Source organism: Hemitrygon akajei, chromosome 5 (assembly GCF_048418815.1).
Source record: "Hemitrygon akajei chromosome 5, sHemAka1.3, whole genome shotgun sequence".
NCBI classification, from domain to species: domain Eukaryota; kingdom Metazoa; phylum Chordata; class Chondrichthyes; order Myliobatiformes; family Dasyatidae; genus Hemitrygon; species Hemitrygon akajei.
Window position 1 is genome coordinate 82,492,221 of NC_133128.1, and position 21,615 is coordinate 82,513,835.

The 21,615-nt window shown below is 44.3% G+C and overlaps 1 protein-coding gene across 10 annotated transcripts in view; it reads right to left on the reverse strand.

Moving 5' to 3' along the window:
• Positions 1-21,615, reverse strand: part of LOC140727918 (protein Shroom2-like) — a 238,621-nt gene that overhangs the window by 24,321 nt on the left and 192,685 nt on the right. For 2 of the 10 annotated variants that reach the window (XM_073045897.1, XM_073045896.1), the window contains exon 1: positions 17,879-18,047. The exons of the other annotated variants lie outside the window; for them this stretch is intronic. The gene's annotated coding sequence lies outside the window, so the exon portion shown is untranslated. Of the gene's footprint in view, positions 1-17,878; positions 18,048-21,615 lie in introns of those variants that run through there. 10 annotated transcript variants of the gene reach the window in all.

Below are 21,615 nucleotides of genomic sequence, written 5' to 3' on the forward strand. Positions count from 1 at the left end.
TTTCTAAAGCATTAAGGCAGAAGTTCTCCAGGGGCTGATGACACATACCCCAGAATACTGAAGGAAGAAAATGAGGAGATTGCTGAGGCTTTGACAAAGTTATTTGTGTCCTCATTAGCACAGGTGAGGTCCCAGAGGACCGGAAAGTAGCAAATGTTGTGGCTTTGTTCAAGGATAATCCGGGTAATTATAGTCCATTGAGCCTCACATTAGCGGTAGGAGAGCTGTTGAAGCTATTTGTGGATACTGGGAATAAGATTTGCACACGTTTGAAAAGCTATAACCTGCTTAGGGATGGTTTGTACAGGGCAGGTCATGCCTTACAAATTAGAAGGAGATTTTTGGGGAGGTGACCAAGGAATTTGATGACGGTAAAGCAGTGGACATTATCCATTTAAATTTTGTAAGGCATTTGATAAGATCCCTCATGGTAGATTGATTCAGAATATAAACATGTATGGGATCCAGGGTGAATTGCAAGCTTAGATTCAGAAGCGGTTCACCAATAGAGGACAGAGAGTGGGGTGGGAAGGTGATTATTTTGGCTGGACCAGTGGTGTTCTGCAAAGGCCACTGCTGGCACCTCTGTTGTTTGGATATATATCAATAATTTGGTTGGGAATGGAGACGGGTGAATTAGTACGGTTGCAGATGACACCAAAGTTGTTGGAGATGCAGACAGTGTAAGAGAGTGTCAAAAAATACAGCGATATAGATCAGTTACGCGCAGAAAAGTTGCAAACAGTGTTTAATTGGGCACGTGTGGGTTGTTGCACTTTGAGTGGTCAAATGAAAGTAAGAAGTATAAATTTAATAGCAGACCCCTTAATAACACTGAGGTCCAAAGTTCACTGAAAGCCACTATGCTTTAGAAAAGGTGGCAAAGAAGGTGTATGGTGTGCCTTCCTTCACTGGTCTGGACGTTGAGAATAAGACGAAGGGAATCGTGCTGCAGCTATGTAAAACTTTAGTCAGAGTGCACTTGGAGCATGCTTTGCAGTTCCGATGGGAGGGTGCACAAAAGGTTTATCAGGATTAGAGGGCATGAGCTGTAAGCAAAGTTAGTTCTCAGAACCAGAATCAGGTTTATTATCACTGACGTACGTCATGAAATTTGCTGTTTTGTGGCAGCAGTGCAGGGCGATACTTTAGAAGTTACTGTCAGTTACAATAGAAATATGAAAAACTAAATAGTGCAAAAAGCAAGCAAAGTAGTGAGGTAGTGTTCATGGGTTCAGAGACCATTCATAAATCTGATGCTAGAAGGGGGAAAGCTGTTCCTGGATCATTGGGTATTTATCTTCAGGCTCTTGTACCTCCTTGCAGATGGAAATAACGAGAAGAGGGCATGTCCAGAATACTGAAGGTCTTTAATGATGGATGCTACCCTCTAGAGGCACCGCTTTTTGAAAATGTCCTCGATTGGTGGGACGGCTAGTGCCCATGACAGAGCTGACTGAACCCATGAACACTACCTCACTACTTTATTATTTCTCTTTTTGCACTGCCTAATTGTTCTAAGTACATACACACACACACACACACACACACACACACACACACACACACACACACACACACACACACACACACACACACACACACACACACACACACACACACACGTGCACACGCTTACTCATATTGCATTGTACTGCTGCCGCAAAGAAAACAAATTTCACGACGTATACCAGTGATATTCAACCTGATTCTGATTCCTTCAAAAACGTGCCACAGCATCTTTTAACCGTTTGCTTAGAGAATATCTAGGGTCCCGGTGCCAAAAGATCGCCCACCTCTTCGGAGGGAGTTGTGCTTGAGAGCGAGAGGCGGGTTCAAGGGAAGGTGCATTACTAGCTGAGTCAAAAGAGGAATCTGATTGTTAGCAAGCAGACAGTGTGACCAAGGCACCCGTTCCTTCTCAGGTTTCAGTGCACCAGATGCGGCAATTACGCTGAGGGAGGCTCCCCACAGTAAATAAGATCACGTGCTTCCAGGGCCAGTTTTAGTGGCATAGTTTCAAGCCTATCAGTACTTCAGTTAGATTTTACACAGGGAGGAGGAGAGACAGATGACGCATTGGTCCCTCTTGTTTTCTTACAAACTGACTGCAGCTGAGGTGCTGAGAAAACACTGACTTGGTCCCTTCGTGTGGAAGGTGACCGTGGAAAACCAGGCTCTGTAGCATTATTATTCTTCCATGTGTACCTCTGACCCAACAACTTAATCATTAACTTTCACATTTTCGTGCTCACTCTGCGGGGAGGGTGTTTATGGATTTATAGCAGGCAGGTGTGTACACACAATCCCGTATTCTGAAACACTGCAAAGGGAGCAGCAGCCTCAGGCTAGCTGAAGACATACTTGCGAAACCAACCCTCACCTCTCCGAGTACCGAAAGGCCTGCTTAGAGTGGACTTACAGAGGATGTTTTACGAGACCTACGATCCAAGAGCACAGCCTCAGAATAATAAAGCAATGCCGCTTTAAATGAACTGTTGTGGATTTTTTTTTCAGCCAGAGGGTGGTGAATCTGAAGAATTCATTGACACAGAGGTAAAGCCATTGGGTGTACATAAGGCAGAGATGGATAGGTTTTTGATTGGTAAGGAGATTAAGAGTTACAGGGAGAAGACAGGAGAATGGGGTTGAAAACAAAATCAGCTGAGATGGAATGGTGCAGCAGACTTGATGGGCTGAGTGGCCTCATTCTGCTCCAATGGTTTCCACTGCCAATATGCAAAAGCCCCGCCTTGGGGAAGGCTTTCACTTCATGTACTGAAGCTGCCCTCCGATGCCCTGTAAAGGCATCAATATAAAGGGTGACCTTGGGGCTTTTGCTCAAGCACATTTCATTCCACCATTTGCGATCAGTGGAAGGAACCTGCCCCTTTTTCTCTCCTGAATCCAGAGGCATGGACACTTAATATAGCTCTGGTACCTCTGACCCTCCCTAAACTGGGTCAGTGGGTCACTAGAGGCCAATTTTGTTGGTAACTCAGGCACACAGTTTATCCCAGGCCACCACTCAGTGAAACACCCATGCATTCCCTTGGAATTGTTTCCCGACAATACATTGCTTTTACTCCTTGAAGCTATGTTCCCCAGGTCAGAGAGGGACACAGGCCGCACAAAGGTGTGGTCACTTTCCTCTACAGACCCCGGTGGCACTGCAGCATCGATCCCCAGCCAAGCCCGCATGCCTGTGCTTCACCTCACCGAACATGCCTCCAGTCCTGCTCCATTCACCACCTCCATCCTAGCCCCACTCACCCATTGACCTCTCCTTTCCCTTCTCACTCCTTGTCCCTAACTCCATTCCCTCATACACTCAAAGTGGAGCCTGGATCTGGCTTCAAGTAGACCTTCTCTCCTCCATAACAACACCCCCAGCCACAGCCACACTCCTGAAGTTCCAAATCTCTGGTTTCAAATTGTTCCACTGCTGTCAGTGCCCAAACCCTGTCCTTTGACCTCCATTCCCCCTCTCTCTTTCCGCTGTTGCTTCTAACCTCCCTCCCTGCTCTCTTGTCCCTGTATTTCCATGTGTGACTTGGAGTAAATACAAATTGTAGTTACTCCATGCTTTAATACAGATTTCAAACTCAACAACTTACATTAACCTTTTAAATGAGCACTAGCCAAGTAACTCTCCTTTTATATACCTCAAGTGCCAGACCAGCAAACGTCAAAGAGCTTTCACTCCTCATCAGTCCCACTTGACTTCTCTCACTGGTGATGTCGCCTTGTGATTTGTTGACTTCAATTCCTTCTGCATTGGCCTCAGTTCCTCAACTAACCACATCTTCCGCACACCTCCATTCTCCCTCTATCCACACTTTTGTGAAGATTTTCCCGCAAAAGGTACTGGATTCAGCCCAGTACATCACAGGTAAAGCCTTCCCAACCACTGAGCACATCTACATGAAACACTGTTGTAGGAAAACAGCTTCCATCATCAGAGATCCCCTCCACCCAGGCCATGCACTTTCCTCATTGCTGCCATCAGGCAGAAGGTACAGGAGCCTCAGGACTCGCACCATCAGGTTCAAGAACAATTAATACCACTCAACAATCAGGCCCTTGAATAAAAGGGGATGACTACATTTACTCGCTCCATCATTGGGATGTTCCCACAACCAGTGATCTCACTTTAAGGACTCTTTATCTTGTTATCTCATGTTCTCATTATTTATAGCTATTTATTTATATTTATATTTGCACAGTTTGGTGTTTTCTGCACTCTGGTTGATCTTTCATTGATCCTGTTATAGTTACTATTCTATAGATCTGCTGAGTATGCCCGCAGGTAAATTAATTTCAGGGTTGTACATGGTGACATATATGCACTTCAGTAATAAACTTACTTTAAACTTTGTTCTGCAACTCTTCGTTTCCCCCCTTCAATGTTATGTTAATTGCCCTTGCAGCCTTCCTGTTAATGACCAACATCAGCCCTTGTGGTCTCCAAGTGGGGTGCATCCCTCCACTCCCCTCCTCCACCACCTTCTCACTTTACACACATACTCTTAATGCATTCATTATCCTGGCAACTTTCCCTGCAAGTCAGAGTGGATATGATTGTGGTCAGTGTGGGTCGCCGAGATCGAGCTGGAATGGATCATTTGAGGGCGACTCTCCTCCCTCTACTCCCATCAGTCCTGCTGCCAGTACCCAGCTTGGGCTGGGAAATGCTGTCATGGTTTCAGTCACTATCTATATTTCCTGCTCTCCTTAAATAGAGTGAGAGAACGGATGCACAATCAAGTGGTGTGACTCATGACAAACATCATGGTCTGACTCACTGGCTGTCAGTTTTCAGCAGCGCTTTCATCCTTTCCACGGCCAGCCTGACAGCATGCATGAGACCGTCTCCAAATTCCCAAGTACTTACCCTATGATGCTCCGCCACTTGACAGTGCATTTAAAAATCATCTATATTAGTGAGAATGGAGTCATTTGAAGTCCAATCTGGGTTAGAGTATTGATACTAGTTTATTATTCTCATGTATATTGAAAAAGTAGTGGATACGGCCCAGCCATCATAGGTAAATCCGTCCCCTCCATTGAACACATCTACATGGAGCACTGTCACAGTAACCCCACATTGCCCAAGTCATCCTATCTTCTCGCTGTTGCATCAGGAAGACGGTATGAGCGCCTCAGGATTCACACTGCTAAGTTCAGAAACAGTTATTACCCCTCAGCCATCAGGCTCTTGAAACAGTGGGGTAACTTCATTCAATTAAACTTCCAGTTCAAGATAGCACTGATGAAGAACAGCGACGACTTGCTGGCAGCAAACACAACTATTAACTATTTTATTACTCACACTTTTTCTCAAAAAATGGGGTGACCGTAATCAACAGCACGTAACTTCCCTTTCGGAGTTGAGCATTCGAACTGCCTGTACAACCCGACATTTTGTGGTGTGAATTGAAGTCTCAGGGGTGCAGGATGGCTGCAGTGTGGCGTGTACGGACCAAATTGGGGCGGTGAGGCCCGGGCCTGAGGGTGCAGAGCAGGCTAGTGTACGGCCACTGCTGGGGCGGGCTTGCAGTGGCACATCCGAGGGTGGCGGGGCCTGAACCCAACAGCGAGCAACTAGGCAATGGTTAACCAACGGAAGTGCCAGGCCAGGCACTGGCCAACTCGAGTCAGTGGGTCGTAGGCTGAGAGCGTATCGAAGCAGGTCAGATCGAAAAGGTCACAGTGTTGGGGCCGGAGGAGAGGGACATGTTATGTTTTCTGGCTTCAAAACAATCAAACTGATTCAAAGGAAGACACGGAAGGTTGAAATGAGAGTCTAACTTCGTGCTTACTTTAAGCAAGGTGTGCATATATCACATGATGGCTTTTGCAATTCACGTATTTATACATATAACCCATAATGAATTATTCAAGCGAGTGAGAATGCTTAATCAAACAATATATTTACAGTTACTCAAATCATACTGAAATATTAAACACTTAACACTCCTCCCTGCTTTGCTATAAACTCCAACTCAATATAGAATGCATCTCAACTATATACACAGTATACTATATAATACAACTACTATATAGATATCCTCAGCATAGTAAATCTTAAATTGTCCCATTCAGGCCTAAAGATTTAATCACTGTGGAGGATTTCTTACTCTTGTGGAATAACGCCTCTTTCCTGACAAGGGGGATCGCTCTGCTTGGCAGGTGAGACTGTGGCTGTGAAACAGTCTCAGGTCCTGTGGCCTCATCCGTGTTGTAGGAGTTGAGTCTGGAACTGCAGGAAGTGGTTCTGACAGCAGAAACCACCTTTCTTCTCCAACAATGGACTCTGCTCTCCTCAACTGATTGATGTGTTGTCTCCTGATGGTATCAGACTCAATCTCTGGTGTGTAGGAGAGTGGTCCAGTTCTGTCCTTAATCTTTCCAAATACTCACTTTTGATCACCTCTGTAGTTCCTCGCCAGAACTGCTCATCCAGGAGTGAAACACTGAACCCCCTTGTTTGAGGAGCCATCAAATTGTCTCAGTCATTTGTCCTGCGTACTCATTCTCAGATTGGGTTTCAGGAGATCCAAGCACGAACTCAAGGGACGACCAAGCAACAGCAAAGCTGGTGAGTTGTTGTGTGTGTAGTGTGATGCATTGTGATATGCACGGAGGGAATTGGTGAGCTTCTGATTCACTGTTAGTGCAGTGGGTTCTGCAAACATTGCTCACAGTGCATTCTTTAAACTCTGGACAAACCTTTCTACCAAGCCATTTATAGCTGGGTGGTAGTATGTCTTATTGCATTCATTTTTAGGAATGACTGACGATGTTCCACAACAAACTGTGGTCCATTGTCACTGACCGAGAGTTCTGGAACACCAGTCTGTGTGGATAGGCTTCTCAGCTCATTGACGGTGTGGAGGCTGTTGCAAACACTTCTGGCCACTGTGTAGCTGCATCCACTTCTAGCAAGAAACATGTGCCCATGAATGGTCTGGCAAAATCCACATGAATTCTCTACCAGGGCAATGAAAGCCGTTCCCAGGGATGGAGAGCGGCTGCTCTTGCTATCTTCTGAACCTGTCGGCATCCCAAACATCCCAAGCAAGCTGCTCAATCTGCTGATCTATCCCAGGCCACCAGACAAAGCTTTGAGCCAATGCTTTGACCATACAGAGATGACCAGCATGTAACATTTTAACTCTCAGCTTGTATGGTACAACAGCTCTCCATCCCCAGATAAGGCAATCTTGGCACTGGGAAAAATGAGGAAATTTCTATTGCACATTCCAGCCACTTTGGGTGGCCATATAGACCAGAGACAGCGTGGGGTCTTTTCCGGTTTCCCTTCGGATCATCTCTGCCATGATAGGGAGACTTCCGATTTGCGTTAGGGAGAATGCGTCAAGAGGAGTATCGTTCTTTGTAAATTTTTCCGGTATTTCATTTTCCAAGGGTAAACAGGACAATCCATCAGCATTTCCACGATCAGTCAAACTCCTGAATTCAATCTTGTAATTGTGTTCTCCAAGAAACAGAGACCCTCCCTCTCCGCATTGTGCTGCTGCTGTCAGTGGGACACTCTTCTGTGGACGGAAAATGGCCACGAGTGGTCGATGATCGGTAATGAGGGTAAACTCTCTCCCATAAAAGTACTGGTTGAAACATTTTACACCCCAAACCAGACTCAAGACCTCTCTATCAATCTGTGGGAAGCAGTAAAGGCACGTTCCCTTGGGTACTCTCTTCCATCTCTGATAACATGTGACAAGACTGCACCTGTACCGTTAGGTGAGGCATCACAGGCAAGCTTCACTGGATGATACGGATCATAATGTGTGAAATAATGTTCATAATGATCATAATGTTCAAAAGCCATCTCACACGGCATTGTCCTTTGCCATATCTTCCCGATCTGCAGTAATGAGTTCAAGGGATGAAGCACAGTAGCCAGGTTTGGCAGGAACCTGTCTTAGTAATTGACAAATCCTAAAGGACCACAACTGTGACACATCCTTTAGCCTTGGGACATCTGCTACTGAATTTTCTCAGTACACTTGTGTAATCCTTGGGCGTCAATAGCGTGACCACATTAAGTGATGCTTGGTTTAAAGAATTCACACTGGCTCTGTCATGCTCTGAGCCCATAATCTTCTAATCTTTTTTACACTGTCTTGAGGTTTGAGATGTTCCTTGTTATCCTTACCAATGACTATGATGTCATCCAGGTAACTGAATTGACTTTATTACTTACATCCTTCATATACACAAGGAGTAAAAATCTTTATGTCGTGCCTCTGTCGAAATGTGCAATATGCAATTTATAGTAATTTATAATAATTAGTATGTACAACAGGATAGTCAATATAACATAGAAATACTGTTGTATCAGCGTGAATTAATCAGTCTGATGGCCTGGTGGAAGAGCTGTCCTGGAGCCTGTTGGTCCTGGCTTTTGTGCTGCGGTACCGTTTCCCGGAAAGTAGCAGCTGGAACAGTTTGTGGTTGGGGTGACTCGGGACCCAATGATCCTTCGGACTATTTTTACGCACTTGTCTTTGTAAATGTCCTGAATAGTGGGAAGTTCACATCTACAGATGGGCTGGGCTGTCCACACCACTCTCTGCAGAGTCCTGCAATTGAGGGAAGTACAGCTCCCATACCAGGCAGTGATGCAGCCAGTCAGGATGCTCTCAATTGTGCCCCTGTAGAAAGTCCTTAGGATTTGGGGGCCCACACCAAACTTCTTCAACTGTCTGAGGTGAAAGAGATGCTGTTGTGCCTTTTTCACCACACAGTCAGTACGTACAGACCAAGTGAGGTCCTCGGTGATGTTTATGCCGAGGAACTTGAAGCTGTTCACCCTCTCAACCAGATCTACTTATGGCAATAGGGGTTAGCCTGTCTCCATTCCTCCTGTAATCCACAACCAGCTCCTTTGTTCTTGTGACATTGAGGGAGAGGTTGTTTTCTTGACACCACTGTGTCAGGGTAATGACTTCTTCGCTGTGGGCTGCCTCATTATTATTTGAGATTAGGCCAATCAGTCTGGTGTCATCAGCAAATTTAATTAGCAGATTGGAGCTGTGGGTGGCGACACAGTTATGGGTATACAGGAAGTAAAGGAGGGGGCTTAGTACACAGCCCTGAGGGGCACCTGTGTTGCGGGTCAGAGGGGCAGAGGTGAAGGAGCCCACTCTTACCACTTGTTGGCGATCTGACAGGAAGTCGAGGATCCAGCTACGCAAGACAGGGTGAAGGCCGAGGTCTCTGAACTTCTTGTTCTGCCTGGAGGGAATTATATTGTTGAATGCTGAACTGTAGTCCATTAACAGCATTCTCACATAAACATCCTTCTTCTCCAGATGTGTAAGGACGGTGTGAAGAGCTGTGCCTATTACGTCGTCTGTCAATTGGTTGTGTCGGTAGGCAAATTGTAGGGGGTACAGTGTGGGCGGTAGCAAGCTGCAGAGGTACAACACTGAATGCCTGGGCAGTCTTGCACACCAGGTCCATAGCTTTCTGCCAGAATGCAGGTGCAGATGCTACTCCAAAAATAAGCTTATTTTAGCGATAAAATCCTTTTTAAGTGTTTATGGTTTTAAACACTTTGAATTCTTCTTCTATCTCCTACTGTAAGCTAAGTCCACTTTGCTGAAGATTTCCTTCCAGAAAGGTTGCAAAGATATCCTCTACCCCGGCCAAAGAAATTGATTTACTTTCAGTACTGGGATGATGATGATCTTAAAATCAGCACAGATCCTAACTCTTAAAATCAGTCCAGATCCTAACAGAGCCATTCTTCTTGGCTACTGTGACCACTGCCGTTGCCCAAGGGCTCCATTCAAACTCAGAAAGAATCCCTACAGACTCCATGCGATCTAGCTGACTGGCTTTATCACGGGATTGTATAAGGCACCGGACGTGCTCAGCAAAGTTTGTGCGCCGCTTTTTCATTTAACACTATTTTACCCATGATATGTTTGAGGTTTCCAATGCCATCACTGAACACTGCTGGGACATCATCCAGTACCTTCCTTAATTTGCTTTCATTTGGCTTCTTTATAGGAGATGTGGCATCCAAACTGTGGATGGATCTTCAATCGAGTTGCAGTTGTCTCAGCCAATCATGGCCCCACAATTCTGGTCCTTCTGTTCTTACCACATACAAGCCCAACGTGGCTTGTTGGTGGTTGTATTTCACTGTTACAAATGTCATTCCCACAGACAATACCTTTTCTCCAGTATAAGTTCTTAGTTGGATAGCTGCAGGCTTCGGTTCAGTATCTTTGAAATGCCACTCAAACTCATTTTGTGGAATAACTGAAATAGCTGAACCAGTGATCAATTCCATTTTACTTAATTTGGCATTCACTTCTGATGTAAACCATGTTGCTTGTCTATTGCTAGTTTCACATTGTAAATCTCAAGGTTACCCAGATGATCAGATTTGTCATTAACAGCATACAGATTAGTGCTCTTTTTGAAACTGCAACTTGACTTTTCTCTTCTGTGTCATCCATTCTTTTTGTCTGCACAACATGCTCTTTGTATGTGTCCTACTTTGCTGCATTTTCTGCAAGTTTTACCTTTAAATCTGCATTGGTCTGTTGTATATATGCCCCTGCCACAACGGTAATACATTTTGTTTGTCCAGGCCAGTTTCTGTTCAGACATTAAAATTTTGTTCATGCTCACCATCATTCCAGACTGCAACTCAATTACGTCTCTATCTGCTGTTTCCATTGAAAGACCAGTCATTCCAACTTGCCTTTTAAGTACAAGTTATGCTTCAGTTAGGACCCATTTTTAATGTTCTCTTGTAACGCCGCACAAACTAAACGACCTCTTAGTGCATCATTAAGGCCATCACTGAACTGGCAATGCTTGGACAATCTCTTCAATTCAGCCACGTACACCGAAATGGACTCCTTTTCACTTTAGTTGCTCTTATGAAACCTTTGTTTTGCAATCAACAATGGTTTTGGTTCTAAATATTCCTGTATTACTTTCACAATATCAGCAATGCTCATTTTGGATGGTTAGATTGGAGCAGCTGAGCATGAAGCTTTTAAACCCAATGTTCTCAGCAAATTTGGTACTCATTTTTCACTGGCTTAAAAATACTGTTCAATTTGCCCAGTATATATGAGCCCGTTACCTCTTGTGGAATCAAACCCACCAGTCTTTCCGATGAAGCCAGCCACTTCTGCTCTTTTTCAATGATTACTATCACCTGGTACTCACTGTTCTATGAACCCATGAATTTTCCATTTTCTGACTTTCTTTTTAAACTCAACCATGTCTTTTCTTCCGAAGTACACAGGCTGTGTTGTTGATTTTTTTTTTAAACTCCCTGTCTCTGCATGTGCTGGGCTGTGTTTTTATCTTGCCATTCTCCACTGCATTTTTTTTAGTTCAAGTGTCTCACTGCCCTTCAACAGATCGATAGCTATCAAAAGGATGGGCCAGTGCTCAGTTCACTGCTCGCGAGATTTACTCATCCCTTTGTTGAACTGAGGCTATGGCCTGCAAATAACAGGCTCCTGGATTGGCCGTGACCGGCTTCGAGGCTGCAAGCTCACTTTTGCGAACTTCCGTTCCAAATGTTAATTGCTTACTTTCATTGTCTGCACTATTTGTCTTTATTCTGCACATTGGGGTGTTTAATGCTTTTTAAAATTCTGTTGTGTTTCTTTGTTGTGTGGCTGCCTGTAAGGAGACAAATCTCAAGGTTGTATATAGTATACATAGTTGATTTTTAAAAATCTGCATTGAACTGTGAACTGTTCCTACAACCTATGGACTCACTTTCAAGGACTATTCATCTCACGTTCACGATACTTACTGCTTGTTTATTTATTATTATTATTATTTTTGTTTTTGTACTTGCAGTTTGTTGCCTTTTGCCCTCTGGTTGTTTGCCCGCCCTGTTGGGTGTGGTACCTCACTGATCCTTTTATGCTTCTTGGATTTATTGAGTATGCCCTCAAGAAAACAAATCTCAGGGTTGTATATGGTGACGTACATGTACTTTGAAAATAAATTAATTTCAACTTTGATTTAATGAAACAAATAAAATGCAAAGTTAGCAGTTCCTTTTCCCATCAGACATTAGCTGAGCTTTTACAAGAATCCAATAGCTTCTTTGCCAATATTATTTGGATCAGGTTTTTTACTTTAAGACTGCTTTTAAATTTTCCAACAGCCAAAATGGGATTTGAACTCACATTCTCTGCATTACTAGACCAGTAATATAACCACTGCACATCCTTGTGGTGTGGCTTTTCCACTATTATGTCAGTCAACTCTGCAAACTTGGCCGAGGGAGCCAGTCATTCATGGAAAGTTCTGGGCCCTCGGAGACCCTGGAGAAAACTTTGGAACTCTTAATCCTATACGCATATGCCCATACAGACCCCTGATTCTAGTATACTTACCTCAGCAAGGCAAAAGAGCTGGTCATTGACTTCGGGCGGGGGGTGGGGGGGGTGTGCACATGCTCCTGTCTGCAGCAATAGTGCTGGGGTTGAGAGTTCCGGGGATGGAAACCCAACAATAGCCTATCTTGTGCAACCACGCAGACACCACGGCCAAGACAGCTCACCAATGTCTCTACTTCCTCAGGAGGCTGAAGAAATTTTGCATGTTCCCGTCTAACCTTACCAAATGTTACTGATGCACCACAGAAAGCACCTACCTGGAGACACAACAGTTTGGCTTGGCAACTGCTCTGCATGTGACCACAAGAAAATGTAGGGTTGTAGACATAGCTCAGCACATCACAGAAAGCAGCCTCCCCTCCAAGCACTGTGTCTAAACTGCTCACTGCACAAGTAAAGCAGCTAGCACAATCAAAGACACCACCCACCTTACAAATTCACCATTTTCCCATCTTCCACTGGGCACAAGGTACAGAAATACGTATCACCAGGCTCAAGGACAGTGTCTACCCCACTGTTATATAGTTCCCTAGTACAATAAAATGGACTCTTGACTGCACACTCTACCTCGTTATGATCTTGCACCTTATTGTCTACCGGCAATGCACTTTCTCTGCAGTGGTTACACTTTATCTTGCATTATTGTTTTACCCTGTACTACCTCAAAGATCTGATTTGTATCAACAGTATGGAACAGAAACTTTTCACTGTATCTCAGAGGCTTCAAGATGGCGGCACGACGCAGTGCGCAGCAGCCACTTCGGAATGAATATCTGTAATCTGTCAAGTAGGATGCCGTGTACAATCCTGATTTGATGGAGACGGACGGGTGAAGCATGGAGGAACATCTGGTGAAACTTCTGAAATGCCTGTTTCGCTGCCGCTGCTACAGTGCGATCGAAAAATCTCCGGAGAGGAAGGCCCCGAATCCTCGGCTTTGCCTGTTGCTTGGCGGCCGGGGCCGGGGTCGAAGCGCTCGGCAGAGATGGTGCTCGGTGCTCGGTGTCGGAGGGCTGGTCGGAGGCTCGAAGGTTTCGGATAGACTCAGAGTTGGCTGTGGTCGGGTGCTTCCAGGGGGTTGTATCGGCAAGTTTGCGGCACTGGAGGTTCATGGCAGGAAGAGTTTTTCTTCCTTCTACCGTCTGCGTGAGATGATGGGCTGTCGGGGACTTTGAGACTCTTTTTACCGTGCCATGGTCTGCTCTTTTATCAGATTACGGTATTGCTTTGCACTGTTGGAATTATATGTTAAATTATGTGGATTTTCTCAGTTAGTCTTTTATCAATTATGGTATTGTCTGCACTGTTGCAACTAAATGTTAACTATAACTATATGGTTTTGTGTAGGTTTTTGGTTTGTTGGGTGGTAGTGCTGGTCTCTTGACTTGGTGTGTCTAGGTAGTCTTGTTTTGTCTGATGGGTTTGGAGTTCCTTTCCGGGAAACGTGCTAAGACGGTAGCGCGATATCGATACGCAGCAGCCTCTCCAGACTCTGGATTGGGGATTGCCAAACGTTATGTGGTTTTTCTTGTGTGGTCTGTTTTGTCGTGTGCTTTTGTGATATCATTCCAGAGAACGTTGTCTCATTTTTTAACTGCATCGCATTTGTGGTTTCTAAATGACAATAAGCTAAATCTGAATCTGAATGTGACAATAATTCAACTTGCACTAATGCTACGTTAGTTTTTGTTTATTGTACTACGCAAGTTATAGTGCCAATAGAAAGTATTCACCTCCCTTGTAAGTTTTCATGTTTTATTGTTTTACAACATTGAATCACAGTGGATTTAATCTGTCCTTTGTTGACGCTCATCAACAGAAAAAGACTCTTTTATGTCAAAATGAAAACAGCTCTTTATAAAGTGACCTAAATCAATTACAAATATAAAACACAAAATAATTAATTGCATTAGTGTTCACCCCCTTTAATATAACACACCAAATCATCACTGGTGCAGCCAACTGGTTTTAGAAGTCGCACAATTAGTTAAATGAAGATCTGTTTTTGGAGACCTGTGTGCAGTCAATGTGTTTCAATTGATTGTAGTAAAATTACACCTGTATCTGGAAGGTCCAGCTGCTGGTGAGTCAGTATCCTGGCAAACACTACACCATGAAGACAAAAGAACACTCCAAGCAACTCCACGAAAAGGTTATTGAAAAGCACAAGTTAGGAGGTGGATTAAAGAAAATTTTTAATGCACTGAATATCCCTTGGAGTACAGTTAAGTCAATCATCAAGAAATGGAAAGAGTATGGCACAGCTGTAAATCTGCCTAGAGCAGGCTGTCCTCAAAAACTGAGTGACCGTGCAAGAAGGGACCAGTGAGAGAGGCCACCAAGAAACCAGTGACAACTCTGGAGGAGTTACAAGCTCCAACAGCTGTGATGGGAGAGACTATGCATAAAACAACTGTTGCCCGCGTGCTTCACCAGACGCAGCTCGACAGGAGTGTGGCAAAGAGAAAGCCACTGTTAAAAAATACTCTCATGAAAACTCGAACAGAGTTTGCCAGAAGGCATGTAGGAGACTCTGAAGTCAGCTAGAAGGTGGTTCTATGGTTTGACGAAAGCAAAATTGGGCTTTTTGGCTATCAGACTAAACACTATGCACATCATCAAAAACAGACCATCCCTACCATGAAGCAGGGCAGTGGCTGCATCATGCCGTGGGGATGCTTCACTGCAGCAGACCCTGGAAGGCTTGTGAAGGTAGAGGGTAAAATGAATGCAGCAAAATACAGGGAAATCCTGGAGGATGGATGGATGGATGGATGCAAGAAAATTTCCAAATCACTGAATATCCCTTGGAGTACAGTTAAGTCAATCATCGAGAAGTGGAAAGAATATGACACAGCTGTAAATCTTTCTAGAGCAGGCCATCCTCAAAAAAATGAGTGACCCTGCAATACGGGGGGACTAGTGAGGGAGGCCACCAAGAGACCTATGATAACTCTGGAAGATCTGCAAGCTTCAGTGGGTGAGATTGGAGAGACTGCGCAAACAACACCTTTGTCTGGGTGACTTACCAGACACAGCTTTATGGGAGAGTATCAAAGTGAAAGTCACTGTTGTAAAAAACTCACATGAAATCTCTGCTAGAGTTTACCAGAAGGCATGTGGGAGACATTGAAGACAGCTGGAAAAAGTTTCTATGGTCTGATGAAACCAAAATTGAGCTTTTTTGGCCATCAGAGTAAAAGCTATGCTTGGTGTAAGCCAAACACGGCACATCATCAAAAACACACCATCCCTACCGTGAAGCAGGGCAGTGGCTGCATCATGCTGTGGGGATGCTTCACTGCAGCAGGTCCTAGAAGGTGTGTGAAGGTAGAGGGTAAAATGAATGCAGCAAAATACAGGGAAATCCTGGAGGAAAAGCTGATGCAGTCTGCAAGAGACGTGCAACTTGGGAGAAGATTTGTTTTCCAGCAAGAGAATTACCTCAAACATAAAGCCAAAACTACACAGGAATGGCTTAAGAACAACAAAGTTAATGTCCTGGAATGGACAAGTCAAAGTCCAGACCACAATCCAATTGAGAATTTGTGGCTGGACTTGAATAGGGCAGTCCTCCCACGATCCAATGCAATCTGACAGAACTTGAGCGGTTTTGTAAAGGAGAATGGGGGAAAATTGCAGTGTCCAGATGTGCAAAGCTGATAGAGACCCATCCACACAGACTCAAGACTGTAATTGCTGCCAAAGGTGGATCTACTAAATATCGTCTTGAAGGGGCTGAGTAATTTATGCAATCAATTATTTTGTGTTTAATAAATATAATGAATTTAGACCAATTTGTAGAAATTTGTTTTCACATTGACATGAAAGAGTCTTTTCTGTTGATCAGTGTCAAAAAAAGCCAAATAAATCTGTGATTCAATGTTGTAAAACAATAACATATGAAAACTTCTGGGGGGGGGTGCGAGGTGAATATCTTTTACAGGCACTGTAACGTATAACTAAGTTTGTGTTTCTTAAGTTTGTAATACATTATGCTGTGGCAAAAAGCTAATATTCATAGTGTTTGTTCATTCCCATGCCAATAAACTTGAACTTGAGGCTTGAGGCTTGCAAAGAGCAGCTTTCATGCTTTGTTGGGAGCTAGGGTGTACGTGCAAGGTCAGAGGGCTGTACACAAGTCAATCAAAGACAAAAGAGACTGAAGATGCTGGAATCTGCAGCAACATACAAAAGGCTGGAGGAGCAGGGTCTCGGCTCAAAATGTCGACTGTCCATTTTCCTCCATAGACGCTGCCCAATCCACTGAGTTCCTCCAGCTCTGCATGTTGTACAAATCATCTGGAGTCGGATCTTACTGAATGACGGGCTAATCTAAGGGGCCAAATGGCCAATTCCTGCTCCTTATTTACATGATTTGTCAATAATACACAGATTTACAGATTCTGTAACGACAGTTCCTCACAGCAAGATTGTACTAACGTGCAGTACTTTACAAAGCACTCGGCAACCATCAGCAGCAATTTCTTACACCTCACCAGCACCAAGACACTTGGGATTTAATCACACATTTAACGCAGCAGCATGCCATAGAATGAAACCAGACTCTGGTCGGAACAGGGATCAGGGTCGCTGCAATAGGTTTGGAACGAACACTCAAAAGAGAATGCCAGAGCTTGGGGCTGCAGAGAACGGAGGGTAAACTTGCCGATGGCAAAGTGATAGCTACAAGACACCACTCTTTCATGCTGGGTGGCCCTCCGTCAGAGAGAACATAGAACAGTGCAGCACAGGAACTTCATTGCTAAACCAGACTCAGCCTTTCTGTCTGCACATGAACCATATCCCTGTATATTCATGGACGAAATGACAAGGAGATCAAAAGCGTAACAGATTCTGCAGATGCCAGAAGTCCAAAGCAACACACATACAACGCTGGAGGAACTCAGCAAGTCGGGCAGCATCTATGGAGATGAATCAACAGTCGACGTTTCAGGCCGAGACCCTTCATCGGGAAGGTCCTCTGGTTGGAGTTTTATTTCCAGGCAAATAACATGTCAGTCCTGCTTCCCATTAGATGGGGTACTACAGCAGTTAGGAGAATTTCACGACTGACATGTTTTCTTCAAGAGCTGGGTATTCCCTGAAACATTGCCTGACCATGGGCACAGCTCCTGCCTCCATACCTGAGAGCTAGCACAACCCTGGCAAAGTTACAACATAACCAGACTCTCTTCGCCCTTCAATTTTCACTTCAATGCTTCAGCTGGGTCTGAGGGGGTGGGGGGGGCCAGGTGCCTGTCTGTACCTCCTGATCCACTGAATCTTATTGTGCAATTGAGGAGACAAGCTACTGCAGGTCATTAACCGCGCACACAGCTAGGCCAGCAAGTTAAACTCCAATAAACAGTATAATTAAATACCATTTTAAAATAGCAATGTGGACATGAAAAGCATGGAAAAAATAAGTTCCTTCGTTACCACCACAGGGAACTTACCCTGATTTGTTGGGCAAAGTACATCCTCAGCAGGAGATTTCCCCAAAATCCTCTGAAGTTTAAAATGAGAGAAGTCTCTTCACAGCACACTTAACCTCAATCTTTCACTTCAGACCAGCGAGCTCACACTGCACGCTTGCTGTGGCAGGCTGGTGTTGCTGGAATGATTCACTCAAGTGACAATCCCACAGCTATTCCACCCACAAGCCCTTCCCTCGCTCGCTGGCTGCCCCACCCATTCCACACTGCTGATTGGCTGCCTCTCTACCTCACAACACTGGCTGCACTGACCTTATCCTGTCAAAGGGCTGAGAAAATGCTCAACTTCAATTTGGCTATGGAAAGACCTTCACTTCAAAAACTTCCAAAAACACTTTGAAAGGGATGAAAGAAAATGTGCATGTAAGGCCCAAAAGGCTTTCAGCCAGCATGAGCTTCTGCTCCATATTCCACAATCACCCTTTAAATTAAACTTGCTGACAGTATTTGCAGATGAAAGAGCTAAAAGTATGGTGCTCCCCAGTTAGGGATAATTCTGTTCAAAATTAGTGTTTTAGGGCTACCAATTAACCTGGGATTAAAGTAATTGCAAATTAACACATTAGTCCTATGCACAAATTAATCAGGTGTACAAACATACTTTATAAATAATAAGATAAGAAACTCTGAAGTGGTTGCCACATCGCCCAAAGGAAATGCTCTATTGAGAGCAAAATGCCAAGACCACTCACCCTGTTTTGCAAATCCAGTACCTCACTTATTGCCACAGCATGTGGCATTGATGCACAAGTGTCGTCCTTCGCAGGAGCCCATAAACCAAAGCCTCTAGCTTCTAACCACTTGTGCAACGGATGGGTACTATTAACTTGAGCCAGTTGTTGGCTTTAGAATGAACCCAGTCACAGAATGAAGTCCTGCTCTGAGGGTGCAGCTCTGCTTTGTACAAACATTAGAAACAGGAGCAAACATAGACCGCATAGCCTCTGAAGTCTGCTCCATCATTCACTATGACCGTAGCTGATATGACTGAAGAATCAGCAGTGCACTCCTGATAACCTTTCACCCATTCTCTCATCAAGAATCAATCTACCTCTTCCTCAAAAACATGTATTGATTCCGTTTCTGCCACCCTTCGAATAAGAGAGGTCCAAAGACTGATCACCTTCTACAAGAAAAAGCTATTTCACTTTAGGCCAGAAATGGGCAAATTTTTATTCAGAATCAGGTTTCAGTAAGTGACTCCCAGTTCCTGATTCTTCCACAAGAAGAACCATTCTCTCTACATCCACTCTGTCAATACTTCAAAGATTCAAAGTACATTTATTATCGAAGTATGTATGCAGTTTCAAATCCTGAGGTTCGTCTTCCCCACAGACAGCCACGAAACAAAGAAAACCAAAATCAGGTTCTTATACTTCAATCAAATGTGAGGATTACATTCCTTGACTTCTCTAGTGCCTTTAACACCATCCAGCCCAAGATCTTAAGGCACAAACTAACGGAGATGGGAGTAGACTCTCACATGGTGGATTGGATAGTGGACTACTTGACAGATAGACCTCAGTATGTGCGGTTGGGAGACTGCAGGTCTGACACGGTGGTCAGCAGCACAGGAGCGCCACAGGGAACCGTACTCTCTCCGGTCCTGTTCACCCTGTACACATCAGACTTCCAATATAACTCGGAGTCCTGCCATGTGCAGACGTTCGCTGATGACACGGCCATAGTGGGGTGTGTCAGGAATGGACAGGAGGAGGAGTATAGGAAACTGATACAGGACTTTGTGATATGGTGCAACTCAAACTACCTGCGTCTCAATATCACCAAGACCAAGGAGATGGTGGTGGACTTTAGGAGATCTAGGCCTCATATGGAGCCAGTGATCATTAATGGAGAATGTGTGGAGCAGGTTAAGACCTACAAGTATCTGGGAGTACAGTTAGACGAGAAGCTAGACTGGACTGCCAACACAGATGCCTTGTGCAGGAAGGCACAGAGTCGACTGTACTTCCTTAGAAGGTTGGCGTCATTCAATGTCTGTAGTGAGATGTTGAAGATGTTCTATAGGTCAGTTGTGGAGAGCGCCCTCTTCTTTGTGGTGGCGTGTTGGGGAGGAAGCATTAAGAAGAGGGACGCCTCATGTCTTAATAAGCTGGTAAGGAAGGCGGGCTCTGTCGTGGGCAAAGTACTGGAGAGTTTAACATTGGTAGCTGAGCGAAGGGCGCTGAGTAGGCTACGGTCAATTATGGAAAACTCTGAACATCCTCTACATAGCACCATCCAGAAACAGAGAAGCAGTTTCAGCGACAGGTTACTATCGATGCAATGCTCCTCAGACAGGATGAAGAGGTCAATACTCCCCAATGCCATTAGGCTTTACAATTCAACCGCCAGGACTTAAGAACTTTTTAAAGCTATTATTAATGCTTTTTGAGATGGTGATTTAGATGTATATCATATTTTTTTACTGAGTTAAGTATTGTATGTAATTAGTTTTGCTACAACAAGTGTATGGGACATTGGAAAAAAAGTTGAATTTCCCCATGGGGATGAATAAAGTATCTATCTATCTATCTATCTATCTAAATTGCTTCTCATATTTTTAAGCTCCAACAGCTACAAACCTGGCCAGTCTGACCTTGCCTCACAAGACCACCTGCTCATGCTCACTGTTCGCTGGCTAGAGACAACAAAGAGGTCACTCCCCTCACGATAGGACCCCAGGAAATCACGTGGACTCAGAAATTTTCAGCTTTGCTCAAACCGCAAAACTCACAAGCCCTGAAACTGAACCCTAGTTCACCTGCCTCAGGCTGTTGTCGACGTGCAGAGCCAGAAGAGACCAAGGGTTTTCACAGCAGAACACAGGTTCAATGGGAGCTGCCAACCTGCGATCACCTAGTCCTTGAAGTACCTTACCCAGAAAAATATTCTTCTGTTGTTCAAGTGTGACCAAACTACTAATCATCAACACGAGTGGGTGAAAATTTTTTTAAATGGTGGCAATCAGAGGAAGGTGCCCAGACTGAAGGTGCTTCCAGAGGTAGGGAGAGGCAAGCCCACAGAAAGTGTAGCACACAGGGAATTCTGAAATGAATTATTAAAGATGACAAAGGAAAACCATTTACCATTGATCCATTCAAAAACATTGGTACTCTTATTGCCCAACAAGGTAACAGAAACTGGCGATACACCAGCAGAGCAGTCCTACATAAATTAGCAACTGTTTGCTTTGGCCATAGGTCAGTAACCAGCAAACAGATTTAAGGTCACCCTGAAAAGAATTAGAAGAACAACAGGAAGGAATATTTTATCCAGCAAGTTGGCACAACGTGCTGAGCACAGCCAGAAAGCATGGGGGCAGCTGATTGAAGGGCCATTTTTAAAATGAAGTTGGATAAACACACGGGAAGGAAAAATCTAGAGAGTTGTGAAAGGAAAATACTTTCATTCATATAGCAACTACCACATCCTTGAAGGAAATTAGGTAGTTTTGATTTGTGAGAAATGTATTAATAAATTATACACACGAGAAATTCTGGAGTGGCTAGAAATCCACAGCAACACACACAAAATGTGGAGGAACAGCAGGTCAGACAGCATCTATGGAAATGAATAGAGCTGACGTTTCAAGCTGAGACCCTTCTTCAGTCCTGACGAAGGGTCTCAGCCCATAACGTCAACTGTTTATTCATTTCCATAGATGCTGCCTGACCTTGTATTACACATTAGCTGAA